Genomic DNA, 21,600 nt, shown 5'->3' with positions numbered 1-21,600 from the left:
TCAATACTGTTGTGACACGATTGATTAGGCATGGCTACTTGAGTGTATATACGACACTGCGTATACGCAATTGTTTGTACGTGTAAGAAGGACGACAGCAAAGCAGCCAAGACGTTCAAGTCACCAGTGCGGCGAAGACTGCTTGGTATGGCCGCCACAAGTTGTTTTTACCTTGCCAACCTCAAAGCTCTATCTATAATGGATGTTGTGAAATAATTGATCTTTTGCCTACTCAGTTAGATATATTAATGGAGATGTTTGCTACCAATAGGTGCCTGTGAAAATCCCTCTTCTTTCTGTCTGATGCTGTTGGCCAAAGAACTCAGGCAGAATGATAGGCTAGAAGATAAAGGCCAATGAAAGATAGGCTAGAACTTAAATATCACAAGGATAGAAATTGCGAATTTCGATGATATAGCTGAAGAGCTAAACCGATTGAGTCAAAAACGGTCTTTCTTAGGCGTCGTGCGCAGTGTCCCCAATTTTAAATAATTCTAATGCGTTGAATTAACCTCGGGTGATTATGGTAATCTGCGCTGATGGCACGACTCCATGTGTTAACTTGTGGTGTTTGCGTTTATTAAGGTTGCTTATAAAATTAAAATATATTTGATATAAATGTATTAATTGTTCTATTAACAATACATAGCAATACAGAAGGCATAAAAACGATTATTATAAGTTGTTATCCTCATTATGTGAGGATCTTGCTATCGGCAACAGTCTCTCTAGTCGAGAGTTTAAAAGCATTCTGAGTTCTTGCCTTATCTGAAACAGTTTGCAGACTGAATCAGTCATGCTTTCTTAATTGTTTGGCTGTATTTTACGTTCTCTGATTCATTACAGTAGTTGAAATAATATAAGAGGAGCGACAGGATCATTGGTCCGTCAGCCTACATGAAATCTAGAGGATGGGGTGACAGACACAATGCAGATTGCTAAATTCCATTGACATTGGCTATGAAGTTATGATTCCTGTAATGATCTGTAACTGAATGACACACCTCGTAACAGCTTGAATAGTACGACCTAGCTTTCAGCTGCCTCTCATGGTGTTTCAATTTTGGTTAAGTTTGCAACCTCTGAGATAAGTAACTAGAAATGATCTTTATCGCGATTATAAATATTCGTTGATCAGCTTAGTTCTTTTCTTTAAACTTATAACGTTGCGCGCCTCCAACTTGCACGCAACCAAGAGGTGACTGTGAAAACTTGTATAAAAGATAGAGCCTTGTGAAGGGTTTAAGTCCCTTTTTATTCAACGTAATAAAATACAATTGCGTGCTCTTGACGCTCACAGACTGTGCCAACTTGGCAGTCAAATAAAAATAATAACCTGAAAAGAAAGTAAAGACAAGATTCTAACTACGAGGCTCTCTAAAATAACTAACTCACCGCGTTTTACAATACCGCTGCTAATTCAGCAGACTTGAAGCTCACTGGAACGATTACCACTACTTCCCGCCAACGGGGGGTTCTTCAATTCTCGCTAACTACCTCCGCGCTCGCTAATTAAGAATATCACACCGAACTCGTTTCCTTCTATTTAAATCAGAATACTTCCGCTGATAATTTGAATCCTTGCGCGTTCTACTAAAATTTACATATTCTGGCATTGGCAGTTCCAGGGGAAAGTAAGGCTTGACAGGAAAGATAGTTTAAACTTAAAATAAATGTTAGTTAAAATAAATATAAACCCTACATTTGCCGCTGCCAGAATTTGGAAAACTTGGAAGCAGGTCCTACAAACGACCTGTTGTAAGTTTCTCTAATTCTGAACTAATTGGCGAGAACCTCGTTTACACAAAAAAAATATCTTATGTAACCATTTGTATACTAAAATTCTGTTGAACGTTACAAAGCTCTCTTCTTACAGCAATTTTTCCTGGACTTAATCAATCAATCTTGGTCTTTCCTTCCAGCATCTGGAAGGAATAAGTATCAGTATCTTTCTACATACATTATAATTTACACTTTCTTGACACAATAAATTTTTGTTTTTAAACGATTCGTTTTTCTTAGTTATTGCTTACTTCACATTCATTCAATTTTTCAAGCATTAATTTAACTTTACCCTGGCTCTCCACCGTGTGTGGTGTCAAACGGGAATATTCGTGTTTTAGTCTTACAACACTTCCCCTAACCACCATGATTTGTTAGAATTCAACGACCAAATAGACACACCTTACTCGACATTCTACAACTCAATGAGCTACTTTAATAGTCTTAAAAATTCAAATGTAGGTGGAGAACCCTACAAAACACATTCATTCTAACTTCCCCCTCATTCATCTTTAAACATGCAGGCTTTCGCTCTAAAGCATGACTTTATCTACAATTTACTACTTAAATTTTGATTTCATTGCTTTTAAGCATTCACTTTTACCATCTACAATTTTATGCTTCTAGACTAAATTCTACTTTTACATACCATTCAGGTATTTACGTACATTTACAAAATTTTAATACATATGATTTTTACAATTTACCATAAAATGCATAAGAGAAAATAAATTTTTACTTTACTCATTCTTCGCCAAGCTGGCGGCACTGAAACTAAAATTCTTATTAATACAAGAATACGAAGTTATTTTTATCTTCGGCCAAATTTTGGCTTTAACATAACAGAATTAGTCTTTCGACCAACAGAAAATGCTTGTTTTTAGCTTTTACACTTAAAGAAAATAATACTTTTGCCTTAGCTAAATAAAGTAAAACAAAACTAAGTCTCAACCGAGACATATTGACTTTCGTCAAAACATAGAACTTCGTACTTATGCATAACATTTCGGAACAAAAGAGAAAAAAAATTTATAGAAGGTTTTAACTTATCTTTGAGTTTTCGATGCTTGAAACTCCGTCTTTCGTTTTTGGCAGAATTGATCCCAAGTTAGAGGTTTCATGGATGTTAATCTTCTCCTTACTGCCCTCCGAGTGTCGTCCACCTGACTTTTTCTTTTGCGTCCTCTACATGCTGGCCTCTTGACGGAGTAATCGTCTGGTTGTTGGCCTTTCCGTTTCTCCCGGGGACGGCTGGTCTTGACGTCCTCCGGTCTGGAGTCCTTGAATTTCTTCTGTTCCTCGTACTTCTGTGCTTCCTGTTGGCGTTTCAGTTTCCGGAACGGCGGCCTTGCTGGCACCTGACTCTGTGGCCGTGTGCGCGTTCTTCTTGATGTGTAATTCCTCCTGCCATCCTTTGTAGGTGGTGTTTTTCTTTTTACCACGGTTTCTTTACCCGGTTCATCTGTACTTTTGTTTTTCTTAAACGACGGAGTTTGATAATCATTTTTTCTTTTTGATACCGACGTCCGGGTTGTAGAAGTGCTAGGTCTCTCTTCAGTTCTCCGTTTCTTGGGTGGTGGAATAGTTGTTGCAGTCTCTGGCCCTTCTATTTCGTTTAGACTTGAGTCCTGCAAGAAACTTTTAAGGATTTCAAAATCATTGGGATTATAGTATTTTTTCACCTGGTCGGGACTTGTTTTACAGATTTCCCCTCTCTCGTTTTTAAGATATAAAACTACTCCTTTGATTTCCTGAATTACATAGGGGCCTTCAAACTTTGGAGCTAGCTTTGCCATAAAATTGTCTGGGGCACTTGATAAAGAAAATTTCCGTTTCAATACTTTATCACCAACTTTAAAATCTGCTTCACGGCGTTTTTTATCGTAATAAATTTTCTGCCTATTTCTTGCCGTATCCGAGGTTTTAAGCGCCTGAACAATTAGTTTTTGCACGTCCTTTTGTTTGAATTCCTGCTCTCTTTGTTGCACGAAGAATAATTTATCTAAAGGCGTAATTAACTTTCTGCCTAAAAATAATTCTGCTGGAGTTTTTCCAGTAGTATCATGATGTGCCGTTCTTAAAGCATAAGCTAATTCATTTATGTAGCCATCCCAGCGCTTGTGATGTGTGCTAACGTAACTGCGAATTATTTTTACAATGTTTTTATTAACTCTTTCTGCTATGTTAGCCTGTGGTCTATACGGAACCATTTTGATATGGCGTATATCAAGTCCATTGCATATGTTTTCAAATATTTGACTAATGAATTGTTTTCCGTTATCGCTAATGACTTTTATCGGTGCACCGTATTTTAAAATGTATCTGTGTAAGAATGCATCTGCGACTGTTTTGGCTGACGCGCGTTTAAGTGGAACAATTTCTATCCATTTTGAAAAATGATCTACTATTACTAAAAGAAAACGATTTTTATTTAACTCGCTCTGGGGGAAGGGACCAAGGAGATCTATGCCTAAAATTTCATTCGGAAATGTAGCGCGAATGCTATTTAAGTACCCGGCCGGGCTGTAATTAATATCATTTATTAACTGACATTGATTGCAGGACCTGACATACGCCGTTACTATTTTGTATAATTGCGGGAAATATACCGCCTCGCGTACCCTTTTTAAAGTCTTTCTGACCCCGAGGTGGCGCGCTGTTTTTTTTTCGTGCAACTCCCTCAAAATGCTTAATCGAAGCGAGGCTGGGATGACTGGCTTATACTCAAGATTTTCGTTCGTTGTTTTCGTATAGAATAATAAATTATCTATTATTTCATAGTTTTTTGCTCTATTTCTTATCGCATCGATATCTGTATGCTCAAAGCCTTCGGGGTCTTTCAAATAAGCATAGATATTTCCAAATTCAGGATCAGCTCTCAGTTCAGTAATAACCGTATCTCTAGAATCTAAAATTTTTGAAGTCAACACAGCGCATTTAAGTTCATTACCTTCCTCGTCCAGTTTTATACGAGAAAGTGCGTCAGCTACATTGTTTTCCTTACCCGGTTTATATTTTATTGTGATATTATATTCTTGGAGTTTCAAAGCCCATCTTATTAACCTGGGCGTTAGGTTTTTTCCCGAGTAAAGCCGCATGATCCGAAAAGACAGTTACTGGCGATTTGCCGAAATAAACTCGAAATTTGTGTACAGCCATTAATACGGCTAATGTTTCTCTTTCTGTAGCTGTATAATTCCTTTGTGTTTGATTCAATGTTTTACTAAAAAATGCCAGTGGATGGTTATTTTGCATAAGAAGCGCACCCACCGCATAGTCTGATGCATCTTCCGCAATTTCCAGGTTTTCGTCCCCCTCAGGGAATTTTAAAACAGGGGCATTAATAAGCGCTTCTTTTAATCTTTCAAAAGCCGTGTTAGCTTCCGCTGTCCACGTAAATTTACTCTTTTTTCTTTTGATTACTAAGAGTGGTTCAACAATATTAGCGAAATCTTTTATGAAAGATCGATAGTAAGAACATAACCCAAGGAAAGACGAAAGTTTCTTGGCGGTGTTGGGCGGTGGGAAATTCTTAATAGCTTTTATTTTTGAATCTTGCGTTTCTATACCCTTTTGCGAAATTTTATAACCGAGATATTTAAGTTCTTTAGTTGCGAACTTGCATTTTGAAGCGTTAATTGTAAGACCGGCCTCTTTTAATAATTTAAAAACTTGTTCGAAATCACTAATGTGTTGTTCCAACGTACTACTCGTTATAATTATATCATCTAGATAAATTAAAGTTGATTTTCCTAGGACAGGCTTTAGAACAATGTCCATAGCTCTCTGTAATGTTGACGGGGCCCCACACAACCCAAAAGGCATGCGTAAAAATGCATAAGTGCCCGATTTTGTTATAAACGCGGTTTTATGTATATCTTCGGGTCTCATAGCTATTTGATAGTAGCCAGACGTTAAGTCCAAAGTAGACATATATCTCGTCGATTTGATCTGTCTAATGATCTCGTCTATAACCGGCAAAGGGTAAACTGGGAATTTAGTTATGCTATTTAGTTTTCTATAATCGATAGCAAATCTCCAAGCCCTTTTATCCGAAGGAGGAAACTCGTTCTTTTTCCTACATAGTACGACTGGACTCGCGTATTCACTATTTATGGGCGTTATTATTTTATTCTTTAACATCTCCTGAATATGTTCTTCGATGATTACGTCTTTTTGTTTGTCATAGCGGTAAGGTTTAGTCCTACAAGGTTTTTCGGCATTTAATTGAATCTTGTGAGTTACAATCTGACAGTTTTCCGGCTTTTCTGAAAACAAATGAGAAAAATTACTCACCACTTGCTGTATTGCTTTACTTTCCTGGTCATTCAAATGGCTAAGGTCCAATTCAGGTGTCTCCACCGGTTCCACCACCCTCTGGTCCATCTCCAGCACCACGGAACTATCTTGAAAATTTAATTTGGCCCTCGCGGCCCTTAAAAAGTCCATACCTAAAATAAGAGAGTGTTGGAGGTGTTTCACCACAAAAATTAATACTTTGAGATTTTCCTCTTTTACCTGTACGTTTAATGCTACTTTCCCGATGCAGTGACATGTTTTTCCTTGCGCCGCTATAATTTCCGTATTTCTGGTTTTAAAGAGTCGTATCCTATAAAAATTCTTTTTGAAGAACTTTTCACTCATGAAATTGCCTTCTGCCCCTGTATCGATGAGGGCTTCTACTGGTACATCGCCAACCAGGACTTGTATAATTGGTAGCTGTGAGTTTTTTACGATGACTGTATTTAGATGTCTATTTGAGGGTTTTTCTAAAATTTCCGGGGTCTGGACCCTCCCTTTCACAGGCCCCTCTAGTCGTTTAAAGCTTTCCTTTCAATCTGTGTCTTCTGGGTACGCGGATGCTTATTTTCAAATTTTCTTTTTGGGCCTTGCCCTTCAAGTTTCGATGCGTTAGCTTGATAGTTCTTTCCCCCATATGAGCGATTTCCATTTCTTGTTTCCTCCTTCCTTCTGGTACTTTGAGAATATGTTTCCCCTCTCGCTCTTTCCGCGATTCTGCGATTTTGAAACTTTACCGCCAATTCGAAAAGTTCCTGCAATGTGGTTGGGTTTCTAATTTCAAAGTAGTCTTGGACAGCGGGTAACAATCTTGGTAATATTATTTCAATAATCTCCGCATCGGGTTTTTTCCCATACAACATATCCGTTAGCTTGATTTTTCGTAAAATAAAGTCCGTCAATTGTGCTGTATCCCGTTGATAGAAACTATATAGCTCGGCTTCCAGCCGTGCGCGATCTTTCACTATGGGGAAGGCCTTTACTAACGATTTTTTGAAATTTTCAAAAGTATACGTCGGGCTTCCAAATTCACCTAGAAGAAATTTGCCTATATTTTTCCACCATAGCGCGGCCTGTCCTCTTAGTGCTGATGTGGCGATAGCAACTTTTTGTCTTTCGGGCACAGGATAGAGCTGAAAGTGGTTTTCTATACCTTCTAAAAATACGGACACCAAATTTTTTCCGTCGAAATAGACGTTTGGCTTGATTGATGCTCTCAAAGTCTGGACCAGGTATCCAAATCCTTCTAACTGCGTTGTCATTTCTTGGTGTTGTCCAGCGGCTTCCATCCAGTTTTCGGCCATTTCAGTTCGATAAGTGTTCGGGCGCCAATATAACGTTGCGCGCCTCTAACTAGCACGCAACCAAGAGGTGACTGTGAAAGCTTGTATAAACCACAGAGTCTTATAAAGGGTTTAAGTCCCTTTTTATTCAACGTACTAATTTACAATTGCGTTCTCTTGACGCTTACAAACGGTGCCAAATCGGCAGTCAAAATAAAAATGAAAACCTGAAAAGAAATTAAAGACAATATTCTAACTACGAGGCTCTCTCAAATAACTAACTCACCGCGTTTTACAATACGGCTGCTAATTCAGCAGACTTGAAGCTCACTGGAACAATTGCAACTACTTCCCGCCAAGCACATAGGCCGCAACGCGGGGTTTTTCAAATCTCTATAACTACCTCCGCGCTCGCTAAGTAAGAATAACTCTCTCTCACCGAACTTGTTTCCTTCTATTTAAATCATACTACTTCCGCTGATAATTTGAATGCTTGCGCGTTCTACTCAAATTTACATATTCTGGCATTGGCAGTTCCAGGGGAAAGTAAGGATTGACAGGAAAGATAGTTTAAACTTAAAATAAATGTTAGTTAAAATAAATATAAACCCTACACCTTAAAAAGTCCAATCCGAGTATGCATGGATCTGTAATATCCGTCACATATGCCGTGTGATGGTAGGCGGCACTTCCAAACGTGATGTTTACGTTTAACTTCCCAGTTATGTCGATCTTGTCACCAGACGCAGTCTGAAGGGTAACACAGGATGGCGTCCAAATAAGTTTATCTTTAAACTGTTCAGCTAAATCTTTCCTAATGATGGTAACATTAGCTCCTGTGTCAATGATCATATTGCAAGGAACTCCATCAATATTCCCATTGATGGACAGTCCGTTATTGTTGCCACTCACTATAGAGATCTTAAGCGCTTTAAAACAGGGTTTTTCATTATCTGGCAACCTCCGTTCCTTGATATGGTCATTAATTTGTTTCCTGCGTCGTTGCTCAGAAATTGTCTCAATTTTCGTACCCTGGGGTGTTCTGCAATTCTTTCGTACGTGGCCTTCAGCTCCACAGTTCCAGCACTTTGGTTTCTTGTCAGTCCTTTTCCTTCCCGTGGCATTTAATTGTCTGTTTAAATCGCATGCCTTATTTTCCGTGCTCTGGGGAGTTCTGCAGTTCCTTTGTAGGTGGCCTTCAACACCGCAATTCCAGCACTTTAGGGTCGGTTTTGTTTCACCACTGTTCCGTCTTAAAGCATTCACTGGTCTTGTCAACTCATCCGTTTCATTATCCGTGCCCTGGGGTGTTCTGCAATGCCGTCGTAGGTGACCTTCAGAACCACATCTCCAACATCTTACAGCCACTTTGTTCTCACTGCTACTCCGTATCAAAGCATCGACTTGTCTGGATAAATCATCTAAACGAGCCATCAATTGGTCCCCTGGGTCGTGGACTCGCACAGCTCTGACTGGGTAGCGATCCCTAAGAGTTGCTTGCTGGGCTGCCTCCAATTTCACGGCGTACAACAGAGCGCTTTTTACATCCTTTACATCTGCCATTCGTAGAGCTTTCTGTATTTCAGTATCTCGGATGCCGTCGATAAAGTATTGCAAGGACAGGATTTCCCTTGTTTCTGTCGGGCATTCCGAAAAGGCGAGATGGGACAGCCTTTCAACATCCGCGGCGAGCTCCTGAAGTGTTTCGGTAGGCTTCTGTTGACGAGATTTTAATTGGAGCCTGCTGTAGTCTTTTAAACACTTCTCCCCAAAGCGCAACTCCAAGGCGCCGGACAGAGCTTCGAAATCTAACCTTTTGTTTTCGGGAAGAGTCTGAAGGATATCCACTGCGTCGGCTCTTAGAGAAGCGGCGAGATGACAGGCCTTAGCTTGGGAATCCCATCCATTCGCATCCGCCACGATAGAAAATTGTGTCTTATACACCTGCCAGGAAGTCTTCCCATCATATGTGGATAGCTTCAGAGGTGGACGAGCAGGCATTGGTAAGAATTTAAAATCATCACTCCTGCTCCCTGCCGACGCTACGAATTTCTTTAAAGTATCCATTTCTTTGGCAACTGCAGAAACTCTCTCATCAAATTGTTGTTCGATTTGGTGTTGGACGGCACAAACTCTTCCTTCAATTCGTTCCCCCACAGCAGAAACTCTCCCTTCTATATGTTCTTTTACAGAAGAAACTTTTTCTTCTATTTCTTCTTTCACCGAAGAAACTCTTTCTTCAATTAGTCCAACTTTATTTTCAACTGTGTCAATTCTGTCTTCCATAGCTTCAAATTTATTTTCTATTATGCAGGTAATCTCTCTTTTCATTTCTTCTTGATCTGCTTCAATCTTTTCTTGACCAGCTTGAACGGCTTTCATTTCGTCCTTAACAGATTCCTGGCCCAACTTCATTTCTTCTTTAACAGAGTCTTTCATTTCTTCTTTAAATGTAGCAAAGGCTACCATGAATTGTTTTAACTGTTCTTCCATCGCTCTTGTGATTGGCATTCAAATCCCACTTCTGACACCAAAAATTGTTGCGTGCGTACGGATTCGTTACTAAATGAATGCACAAGTCCGATGAAAAATGAACAAAATTTATTATTATCACAACAAAAATGCTTAAATTTTCTCAAATTATCATGCAGTATTACAATATCTCACAGTAGTTATCTTTTAACTACTCAAATATCCAATAGAACGTAATTCAAAACAGCTAAAGAACGCTAATCCGCGAATTTACTACAATCAACAAGAGCAGTTTTCTAAACAACAACAAACTAAGCAACTACTAGAAACTGAGATGTTTTCCTCCTTTTATAAGATTTTAAAATCACGCGCTAGAATTTTCCAGTACTTTCTCGAAATCAAAAAGAGATATTTATTTATTTAATGCACGCGCTCTTGTATTTTCAATTTTCCGGCTTAGCTTTCTTTTAATATTCGTCACGCGCTGCACTGCGCGAGAAATAAAACCATTTAATTTATAATTGAACTAACATTAGCTTTTTAAATACCAAATTCGTAACAATACAATATTTAACTGTAAAGGTTTTATAATGCGTTCTAAATAACAATGAAAAGTAATTAATTTTTATTTAACAAATTTAAAATTACGGGTTAGAAAGCTATTTCAGGTTAAAGTGATTCTAACCGCAATAGAATAATAGTAAAGGAATAAATTGAACTAAATTTCAACGTCTTTTGTTATTGTAAATGGGCGTAAAAGCAATTTTTATTTTGTCTCTGAAAGACAGATTTTTATCTTTACGCAAACAATTAATTACTTAAAGTAAACACAAATAATTTTCTTAAATAGCTTCGCTTCCTTGGACTTCAGAGAGAGCTCTGTTGATCATTAGACAAAGTTAACATTTTTGTAATCTTAAACAGCTGAATGTGTCTTTTTTTCTGGGGGATAGAATAATTCTTTTATGATGAAGTGGATTAACATGTACTTTGATTTTAAAAATTTTTACATCGCATAATTGAACTTTGATTGTTAACGATTATAATGAAAATAGAACCTTTTCTCCTCTTGATGATTAATTACAGAAGAGGAAAGGAACTAAAATTATGCAAACGAAAGCCTGTTTTATCAAGGAAGTAGAATCTTATTTAAGAGAGAAAAAAATGATTTTTTTAGCTAACAATTCTGTGTCTTTCTTTATGAAATCTAAACTGGTATGTATAGGGTCATGTCTCGTACTTTTTCTCTTATTTATGTTATAATCTTGTAAGTATCTGCTCACTTGTCTAACTAACTTAAAACTTATTGAGACTGCCAAGCGATTTACCTTTCTATCAAAACAATTATAAACTCTGAAGGAAGTTTAAACAAACCCTTTTTATGCAAAACTTTAAGCTTTTGCATATGCAAATCTTATGCCTACAGAATATTCTTTGTAGCTTGTGGGTTCAATTTACACAATGTAAAGGTTAAACCTGAAAGTAATTAAGTAATTTAACTCTGGAGATACATAAATAAAAATTTTTTATCATGCATTGGCTTAATCTGATCTAATATGCGCAAAACATTCGGCTAGCTGAATGTTAACGCTGGTCTGAAGTAATTTTTCAGAGCTAGATGAAGAAATATAGTACAGTCAGCGTCGCTACCCAAACTCTGTCTCTAATATTCAGAAACCCTATTCTCATTCACACACATCTGATTTGCATCCTGGTAAGGGATGACGAAGGAAAGTGATAGGAAGAGTAAATCTTATTATAAAATGAATTAATTAACATAAACATTATTTTAACTCTCATCAAAATTTAAACTATTCGAAAATGAAGGTCTAAATGATCGTGTGTGAGAATTTTACATTCTGGTACTAAACTTGAACTCATTTATATAAATCTAAGTTAACTTTTATTATAATAAACTGAAGTCGCCGTCACTATAATGTTCTACGTATAAAAGTCATCTTGGCTTTCTTTCTCTTGGATGGAAAAATATTTTACTAGATGGTACTTTTGATCACATCAATAGTATGTAAACACATGATTTTACATAAATTAATGTATGTAAGTAACCATTTATTTACTAAATCCTTTCCTTTAGCCATTTGCTTCAATACCCCTTAATTTTCCCTCACTCTCCAACTTTTTATTAGGTAAGTAAGCGTGCGTGTTTGTTGTGTCAAAATAACATTTACCTTCTTAACTCTTATATTGTTAGTTTATAGACCTCAACTACACCCTACTACTGTATCTCATCTAATGTTCTAAACTTAATTTAAAATTAAATATAGTGAATACTGGAGAAACTACCACTACTTCCTACTACTTCTTCATTTATAATAAGCTAATATTTACTACGATAGCAATAGCAAGTTTTCCTTCATAATAACATTAAATTCTTGTCATGTTATTTACACGCAGTAAATTAAATTCATTAAATTTCCAATATATTCACTAACGTTTTAATTTAACTAAGAAAGGGCATTATGTTACTGTTATTTACTCTTCATCAAATGTTTCCACCTTGTTTAGTGTTTCAAACTAAGCAAACTGCAAAGTATCCACTCATAAAATAAATTTTGCAGATGATGTTCATGAACAAACAGCTTCTTATGTATAATTAACAACTTTCTTGTCTTTTTAAAGTCTTTGCTTGAGATAACACATACTAACAATTTTTATACCAATTCAATCATAACATAAGATTCCAGCAGCCGCTCTATTTCTATTTTTGTAATATGCCACTCTTTCGCTGACAAATTCTTGTCATGATGATAATCTGATGCCGTTTATTCGTATCCTCCGGCTTGGCTGGTGGTCAGCATCCTCGTCTAACAGTTATTTCCTTTTTTTTCCCTCTCTCGAAATATGTTGGAGCTATGTTAACTTTCCGTGTCCAAAGGCTGATTTAGACTCTTACCTCAGAAATCTTACTAACGCTGTTGACTTCTTCCGCCCTCGCTGACTTCCTTTTTCTTTCTCGAAGGTGTCTTAGATTGCTGACGTACTCCTTCCAATAGAAGTTGCCTTGGCCTTTTCTGCTGTGGGTTACAGTACTTATCACATCCTTGTTGCTTGGGTCAGCCAGCTCTACCGACTTTTGCTGTCTGCTTTGATATCTTGCGCCTTTCCATCGGCTTTCTTTTTTCATTTTGAGCACCCATCTGAACCGTATGCAAACTGCCATTTCCATTGACCTTCCCCTAGCCAAATCTACACCAGACTGGCAGTACATTATTTGCTCCAGGGGCTGCCCCTAAAACATCTTTAATTAGCGGCATGTCCGTTCCATTAGTACATCGTCACTTGATCAACATTTTCCCTTGTTGTTTCATCATATTTCATACTTAAATAAAATACCTTCGCTCTGACGCGACTCACTGTGTACGAGTCTTGAGTTTTAAAGCAAATGTCACAACTTTTGCCTGCGTGCAGAAGATAGGGAATGCTCTAATTTCAACACTTTATCTCCCACTTTGAAATCTTCCTCCTACCATTTTCTATCATAATATTATTTTCGGCAAGGATTTATCGTGATTGCTAGATGTCTCATGAACTAAATTCTCGGTATCCTTTATTTTAAACTCTTCCACTTACCTTTCACGTATAAACAGTTTATCGGGTTGCATAATCTGTTTTCTGCCTAACTGTGGCAAGCATTCCATCTACATTCATCAAAATCTCGTATCACCTCTCACGACAAATATATTTCTGTAACTGCCGCCTTATCTATATCTGAATTTCCGCATATGCTGCATTTGCCGACACTCAAATTTCACAGCTAACTGAAACAATTCCTCCAACGTGCTGGAATTCCTTGACTCAACAAAGCCATGAACATGCAGTTGTAACATAGTGAAACTGTATAATTAAGAAACAATAACACGCCGAACAAATATTAATTTAGAAGTCAAACAACAAAAATCAGCATTATATTTTCAACTTTTCACAGGACTAGTTTCGATGGTTTCACCGAACTATCATTCTCAGCTGCAAAAGCTCCATTTTCGCTTTTGCAGCTGAGCAGTTTCAATGGTTCGGTATAATCATCGGAACTAGTCCTGTGAAATTTTGAAAATATAACGTTGATTTTTGTCGTTTGACTTCTAAATTAACCTTGTATTACTTCAATATCCAGTCTCCTTATGCATAACAAATTAACAATTTTAAACTTTCCTTAAAATAAAAGCTGTTAATTCTTCCCTTAACATTTAATACTTCCCAAACAACTCTGACTTCATTAAGTCCTATCTTTGACTGCAGGGAATGCTTTTATCAGGGCGTATTTAAAAATTCCAAATATAGCTTTTACTACCCGGTTCACGTTATAAATTCCATCCAATACCTTTAAACCAACTATTGTTCATTTAGAACTGATGTTTCCAAGGAAACTTTCTTCTGTTTGCCTGCCTAGATACAAGAGGAAATGTTTCTCCAATTCTTCCAAAATGTTTAAAGCTGAACTTTCAAACGTTTAAAGCCATCAAAGTTGATTGGCTTCATCGAAGCTCGCATAGCATTCATAAAAGTCCAAGTCCTTCGATAGGGCTCCTAGGTAGTCCTTGAACTTCTAACTTCACAATTCTAACTTGTTAAATTAAATAGCTGAAACATCACGCATCTTTCTTTTACTTTTGGATGTAATTGTATGGATCTATACACTTATTTAACTAACTTGGTCCTTGCAATGAACGGTCAGGCTTCGTCTATTTAAAGAACTGAAAACTCAGAGGAAGGTTTTTTGAAAAGAACGTTTTATTTAAAACTATGAACTTTAAACTCACAATTTGTGCTTAGCGAATAAACTCGGTAGTTTGTATGATTAACCTAACATAAAATATAAGCTAAAATTTAAAATATTTAAAATCTGGAAATTCACAGATGTAAAATTCTATTATGCGTTGGCTCAACTTATTTTAATTTTCAGCTAACAAAAGGCTAAAGTCAGTCAGTCTAAAGTCGTTCTCAGAGTTGGGCGAGAAAATAGTGTAATGGTCAACGTCTTTGCCAAAACACTTTCTCTAACATTAAGGAACTTTGTTTTTCGTATACTGATGCAGCTCATAAGTGCTGATGAAAACTAGAAATTCAACTGATCAAGGTCCACGAAATTTATACCTTATCAACTTCCACGAGTTGTTAATAAAACTCAGACGCGCAACTGTTTCTAATCAAAGTGATCCAGTTGCTTATAGAAAATGTAATTTTTAAATTAAATCGCAAATGAGAGTTTGCAAAAACAATGAGAGGAAAAAACTTCATACGACATTAAGTTTTCTGAGATTATCATAATACTGAATCTCTAAGGAGAGAGTTATTTTTTCATTCTAAGGAGAGAGTTTTCTTGATTATATTTTGCTGTGTAAAATACTTTCAAATTTCACATCAAGATACATTTTTATTTCGTTTTAATCGTACAATTTTTAGCTAACTTGTCTATTATACCACAAACATTACAGTGTGAGTGATTGTACTATGATGAAATCTACACAAATACAACACTTTACCCACGTTTTGTTACGTAAAAGAAAGTACGAAATCTTCGCTAAATTTGGGAGGGGGGTTACTGATTACGAAAATGACATTAAAAAGTTCGATTGGCTCTCATTTCGGTATAACGGAAGGGATGTGACTGCCATCTGTAACATCTGTCATTATTATGTAACGAAATGTTATTGAGCATCTGGCACTCCCGCTAGTTGTGCTACTTATTTTAATTGTAGTTGAAAACAAAAATACATGCGTAATGCTTTTTTATCAACGAGGTGAAACCATCGGCTTCAAAATATGTTGCAGAGAAGGTTTTCACGAGGTTAAAATTTAATATGATTTTTTCTGTAATCACTAAACAACGGCTAGTTTTAGAAAATCAAGAGCATATTCAAGTTCAATGTTGAAATTTAGTAAGAAAACTTATTTTATCTCTGTGACAGGTTAAGTTTAAGTTATTTGAATATGCCAAAGCTACAAGGGATATCTGCCTAAGAGGAGGAACGCCTTCATAGAAGACTTTTTAAGAAGAGACTAGCTCGTATTCACGTTACATATGATTACATATGAGAGAAAAGCACCGAACGTTCGTAGAACAGTGCAATTAATTTACATTTTCATAAGGGCTATGTAATGTTAATACCCGGCACTATTCAATGGATTTCAGCTATAGTTCGCAACAACCCACGTATAATAGTGTATCAGCACGTAAAAAGTCTAAGGATATATAATATCACTTTAATTGACATTATAATCTCTATTGTCTTACCATAGCGTCCATGCACGATCCTAAAAACAAGGCCAGAGTAAAATCGCAAAATCAGGCAAAGATGTTTTTGTTTTTTGAGCTCAACATCTCATAAAACATTTTGGCACTTCACTGACGTTTATAAAGTCAGTGAAGTGCCAAAATGCAACTTTCACCGGAAAACAGCAAACTTTGATAATAAAAAAATCTGATGGCAAACTTTGATAACAAAAAAACCTGATGAGAATACCGCAGGACTTCTTTGTATGACCTATTAAACTGTATGCACTTTTTTAAGTTTAAGTTATTTGAATATGCCAAAGCTACAAGGGATATCTGCCTAAGAGGAGGAACGCCTTCATAGAAGACTTTTTAAGAAGAGACTAGCTCGTATTCACGTTACATATGATTACATATGAGAGAAAAGCACCGAACGTTCGTAGAACAGTGCAATTAATTTACATTTTCATAAGGGCTATGTAATGTTAATACCCGGCACTATTCAATGGATTTCAGCTATAGTTCGCAACAACCCATGTATAATAGTGTATCAGCACGTAAAAAGTCTAAGGATATATAATATCACTTTAATTGACATTATAATCTCTATTGTCTTACCATAGCGTCCATGCACGATCCTAAAAACAAGGCCAGAGTAAAATCGCAAAATCAGGCAAAGATGTTTTTGTTTTTTGAGCTCAACATCTCATAAAACATTTTGGCACTTCACTGACGTTTATAAAGTCAGTGAAGTGCCAAAATGCAACTTTCACCGGAAAACAGCAAACTTTGATAATAAAAAAATCTGATGGCAAACTTTGATAATAAAAAAACCTGATGAGAATACCGCAGGACTTCTTTGTATGACCTATTAAACTGTATGCACTTTTTACTGCACTTCCTTTATATTTATTTCCTCGAATTATTCTAACTGGAATTATCAGGTTCAATGTTTCTTCTTACCTTCTTCGGAAACATACAATGACCTGACTAGAACAGAGAGCTTACTAAAGCTATGTTCACTAATTGTAGTAAGTAGACAGGATACAGACGAAGGGTATACAAAACCCTTTATTTTTTTTCTTTATATACAATGACTTCCGTACTTCGGAATACAATGACCCTCCACTCGGGGTCTAACTTACAAGATATCAAAATAAAACTAAACTCTAATTTAACTTTAGAATAAGATTGGCCTTATAATAACAGGAAGCGTATGTAGCACAGAGACTGTGAACACTACAATACGTTTAATTTATCAAGAGGATTAAAACCTCTGGCCTGGAAGGCAAAGTAGCAACTGCGTAACTTCTAAGGTAAGCGGCCTGCTTCGAACTCACGGCTTCCTCTCTTCTGCTTGGCAAAAAGGCCACACTTAAATACTTGGCGTTCGCCAGACAACTTTGCATAAACTCCTTCACGCTTATAATTCTGGCCGGAAGTAGAAAATAAGAAGTGATAGTAAAGATTTAAAATAAAATAAACGTTAGTAAAACTTAAGATCCTTACATACTTCCCGCCAGAGTTAATTAGTTTGAAACTGAGGTCTAAAACGACCTTGTTGAAAACTTTTAGCTCTAGAAACTAACGCGAGGCCAAACTTTTACAAACATAACTTAGCTAGAAACTAGAAAATTTTAAAAGAAAGAAATTTGTTACAATAGCAGCTCCCGGAATATACAACAATCTTTTTTCTTTTTCATCTGTACTGCATCAAAACAGGAGCTTTATTCAATTCTGGTTCCTTCCAGAGATCTGGAAGGAAAACTAGTTTAATGAAATGTTACAGAATGACATTGCAAATAACATATAGAATATACTTTTCTTAACATTCTTATTTCATTCATGACTATTTTAATTATCTCTCCCCGTGCTCTCTGACATGTGTTGTAAAAACACCAAACACGAATGTGTTTCTGTCTATGTGTTCAACACTTCCTCCTACAATCAAAACACTAACGTGTTAAAATTCAACATACGAGACCTCTTAACACACCCTAATTTCAACTCTAGACCCTGAGGTACTATTCTGAAAGTGGCTAACTCTAAAGTGTAGCGTCAGAGAGCCTAACTACATCATTCAACCTTTAACACATATTCACCATGATTTAATCTTTACAGTCACACGAATAACAAATTTTTTAACATTACTTTCACTTTTACCATATCACGTTATTTCTAAACATTCAAAATAACAGTTCACATGTATACAAGAACATATCAAGATGCCGTTAATTTTACACATTTGAAAACATACATTAGTAGTACATTGTTAACTTCTATTCTTTTCAAAGCAAGTGCCAATTCTTTCTACATTGAAATAATACTACATTTCAAAAAGTCTTTCAGACTAAAACTTCTTTCTTGTTAGAATGTTTTAAATAAAATTTATACAATAACTTTTTACAATATTTAAGTCTTTATACAACGCTATACATCAACTTTAGTTTTACGCGCGAGTAATTGAAAAACATAATAAGAAAATCGGTCACAACTCATTTCTCGCCCTTTTGGCGATAAAGGTAGACCTCGCATGAGGTAAAACTTCTTCAAATCTGCCACTTGCAGTAAGAATGAAAGATTAACTTAAGTTTGTAAAGTAACACAAAATTTTACTTATCTTTGTAATATTCAGACATCCTTTTCTGGGCCCAGTCATTAAAGGTGCTGCAGACCGTAGCTTGGTTGATCCTCCTTCTTGTACGGGCTCGCCCTTCAGTGCTTTCCTCTGGAAGCTTCCGTTTTTCACCACTACGGCCACCCTTGAACATCTTCCTTCTGTCCTCTGCTTGTGGTCTTGGCCGTTTGAAGGCAGCTGGTCTTGGTGGAACCGGGAAACTTCTGTCGTGATCCTGCTTGGACCTCGTTGTTGGCCGTTCAAATTTTTCTTGTACTTTTTCCTCCGCCGCTGATGGCCCTTCCGCAGTTCGGCGACTTTTGCTGCGGAGAGTTCTGTCGGATGAGTCAATCTTCCGTTTCACAGCCGGGTTATAGTTGCCGTCCTTTCTCCCGGTCTTTTCCACATACGTCGTCCTTCTCCCTTCTTCATTCTGGGGGTGTTCGTGAACTCTGTTTTTTGGACGGTAGAACGGCTTCTTTTTCTTTGTACCTTCAATTTTTCCGCGGGGCAATTTTCTTTTCACTTGCTTCTGTCTCTCATTGGCTTGCCCTTGTACTTGTCGTTTTCCCACCTCTGGAACTTGTACCTGCGGTGTCTGCTGTACCGGATCCTGCAAAAGATCTGAAAAGATTTGCATTTTATTACGGTCATAGAATGGTTTTATCTGGTCAATGTTTGCGGAACAGGTTTCACCATTTCTTGCCTTTAATACTACAACAGCGTGAGTTATTTTTTCTATAACATATGGTCCTTCAAAGCGTGGGAAAAATTTGGCAGTTTTATCTTCTGGTGCTGAAGAAAGTGAATGCTTAATTTTTAGTACTTCATCCCCTACTTTATAAGTTACTCCCCGTCGTTTCAAGTCATAATACAATTTTTGTTTTCTTTGTGCTACTTCTGTATTCTTTTTTGCTTCTTTTATTAGTTTTTCTATATCACCCATTTTAAATTCTGGGGCTCTTTGTTGCACATAAAATAGTTTATCTAACGGTGTTATAATCTTTCTGCCTAGAAATAACTCAGCAGGAGTTTTTCCCGTTGTATCATGTTTTGCGGTCCTAAGGGCGAAAGCAAATTCATTGACATAGTTATCCCAGCTTTTATGAAAATTTTTAACATAACTACGGATAATTTTCACTATATTTCTGTTGACCCGTTCCGCTATATTTGATTGCGGCCGATACGGGACCATTTTTAAATGACGTATGCCCAGTTTTTGGCACATGTCTTCAAATATATTACTTACAAATTGAGGACCATTATCCGATATAACTTTTAGGGGCGCCCCGTATTTTAAAATATATTTATTTAAAATAGAATCGGTAACTAATTTCGCGGAGGCTCGTTTTAAGGGAACAATTTCGGTCCATTTACTAAAATGATCAACTATAACAAGGAGATAGCGACTTTTGTTTAACTGACTTTTTGGGAAAGGGCCCAATAAATCGATACCGATTATTTCATTTGGAAATTCGGATTTAATACTATTTAGAAACCCGGCCGGGCGGAAATTAATATAATTAACTACTTGACATGTTGGGCAGGACTGGACATACGCCCTTGTTAACTTTTGCAGTTCAGGAAAATAGACTGCCTCGCGTACGCGTTGGATAGTTTTTCGAATACCAGCATGAGAAGCTAAAGGGCTGTCATGGAGCTCCTGCAGGATATTTAATCTAAGACTAGCTGGGATAACAGGTCGAAATTCGTTGTTGGAATTCGTAGTTTTTGTATAAAATAATAGACCATCTATTAGTTCGTAATGGGCCGCCCTATTTCTTATCGCCACAATATCTTGGTGGCTAAAATTTTCAGGATCCTTCAAATACTCATAAATACTTCCAAACTCAGGATCCTTACCCAGTTCGGTTATTACAGTTTCTCGGGAATTTATTGTACACGCTGTCAGCATTGCAACTTTTACGGTATTACCCTGTTCGTCTAATTTAATTCGTGACAGGGCATCTGCTACGATATTTTCCTTTCCGGGGGTATGCTTGATTACCAGATTATATTCTTGCAGCTTGAGTGCCCATCTTATTAACCTTGGGGATAAATTTTTTCCAGAGTACAATCTAGTTACCGCCGCATGATCAGAATATACTGTTATCGGCGCCTTTCCAAAATAGACTCGGAACTTTTGCACTGCTAACAGAACTGCAAGTGCCTCTCTCTCGGTCGCGGAATAGTTTCTTTGTGTTTGATTTAAAGTTCGGCTAAAAAATGCTACTGGCTGCTGATTTTGCGAAAGTACCGCTCCTACCGCATAATCCGAAGCATCCGCTGAAATTTCTAAATTTTCATCCTTTTCAGGAAATTTCAACACAGGGGCTTGCGTTAATGCTTGTTTTAATTTTTCGAAAGCACTATTGGCTTCGGCCGTCCACGAGAATCTTGCCTTTTTCCTTTTTAATTTTAACAATGGCTCAGCAATAGCCGCAAAATCTTTTATAAAGGACCTATAATATGAACAAAGTCCTAGAAAAGAAGAGAGCTTCTTTGCCGTGTTTGGAGTCGGATACTTTTGTACAGCGATTATTTTTGATTCATCTGTCTCGATCCCTTTTTGCGATATTTTGTAACCTAAATATTTTAATTCAGGGGCTGCAAATTTGCATTTTTCGACATTAACTTTTAGACCGGCCTCATTTAATAAAGAAAACACCTGTCTTAAATCCTGTACATGTTGGTCTAGATTATCACTAGTAATAATGATATCGTCTAAATAGATAAATGTGGACTTTCCGAGAGCAGGTCTTAACACAATGTCCATGCATCGCTGAAATGTTGCTGGGGCGCCTGAAAGGCCAAACGGCATTCGCAAAAATGCATAAGTGCCAGACTTGGTTATAAAAGCAGTCTTAGGCACGTCCTCAGGCCTGATCCCTATTTGAAAATAACCATTCGTTAAG

At 36.9% G+C, this 21,600-nt stretch overlaps 1 protein-coding gene across 1 annotated transcript in view; it reads left to right on the top strand.

Annotated features, from left to right (window-relative positions):
* LOC118196742 (transient receptor potential-gamma protein-like) overlaps window positions 1-21,600 on the top strand; it is a 712,826-nt gene that overhangs the window by 580,669 nt on the left and 110,557 nt on the right. The gene's annotated exons all lie outside the window — the stretch shown is intronic.

The sequence above is a fragment of the Stegodyphus dumicola genome, chromosome 3 (genome assembly GCF_044657685.1).
Source record: "Stegodyphus dumicola isolate Sdum_Otavi_A_Nest chromosome 3, ASM4465768v1".
Taxonomy (NCBI): Eukaryota; Metazoa; Arthropoda; class Arachnida; order Araneae; family Eresidae; genus Stegodyphus; species Stegodyphus dumicola.
This window is presented reverse-complemented; position numbering and strand designations above follow the sequence as displayed.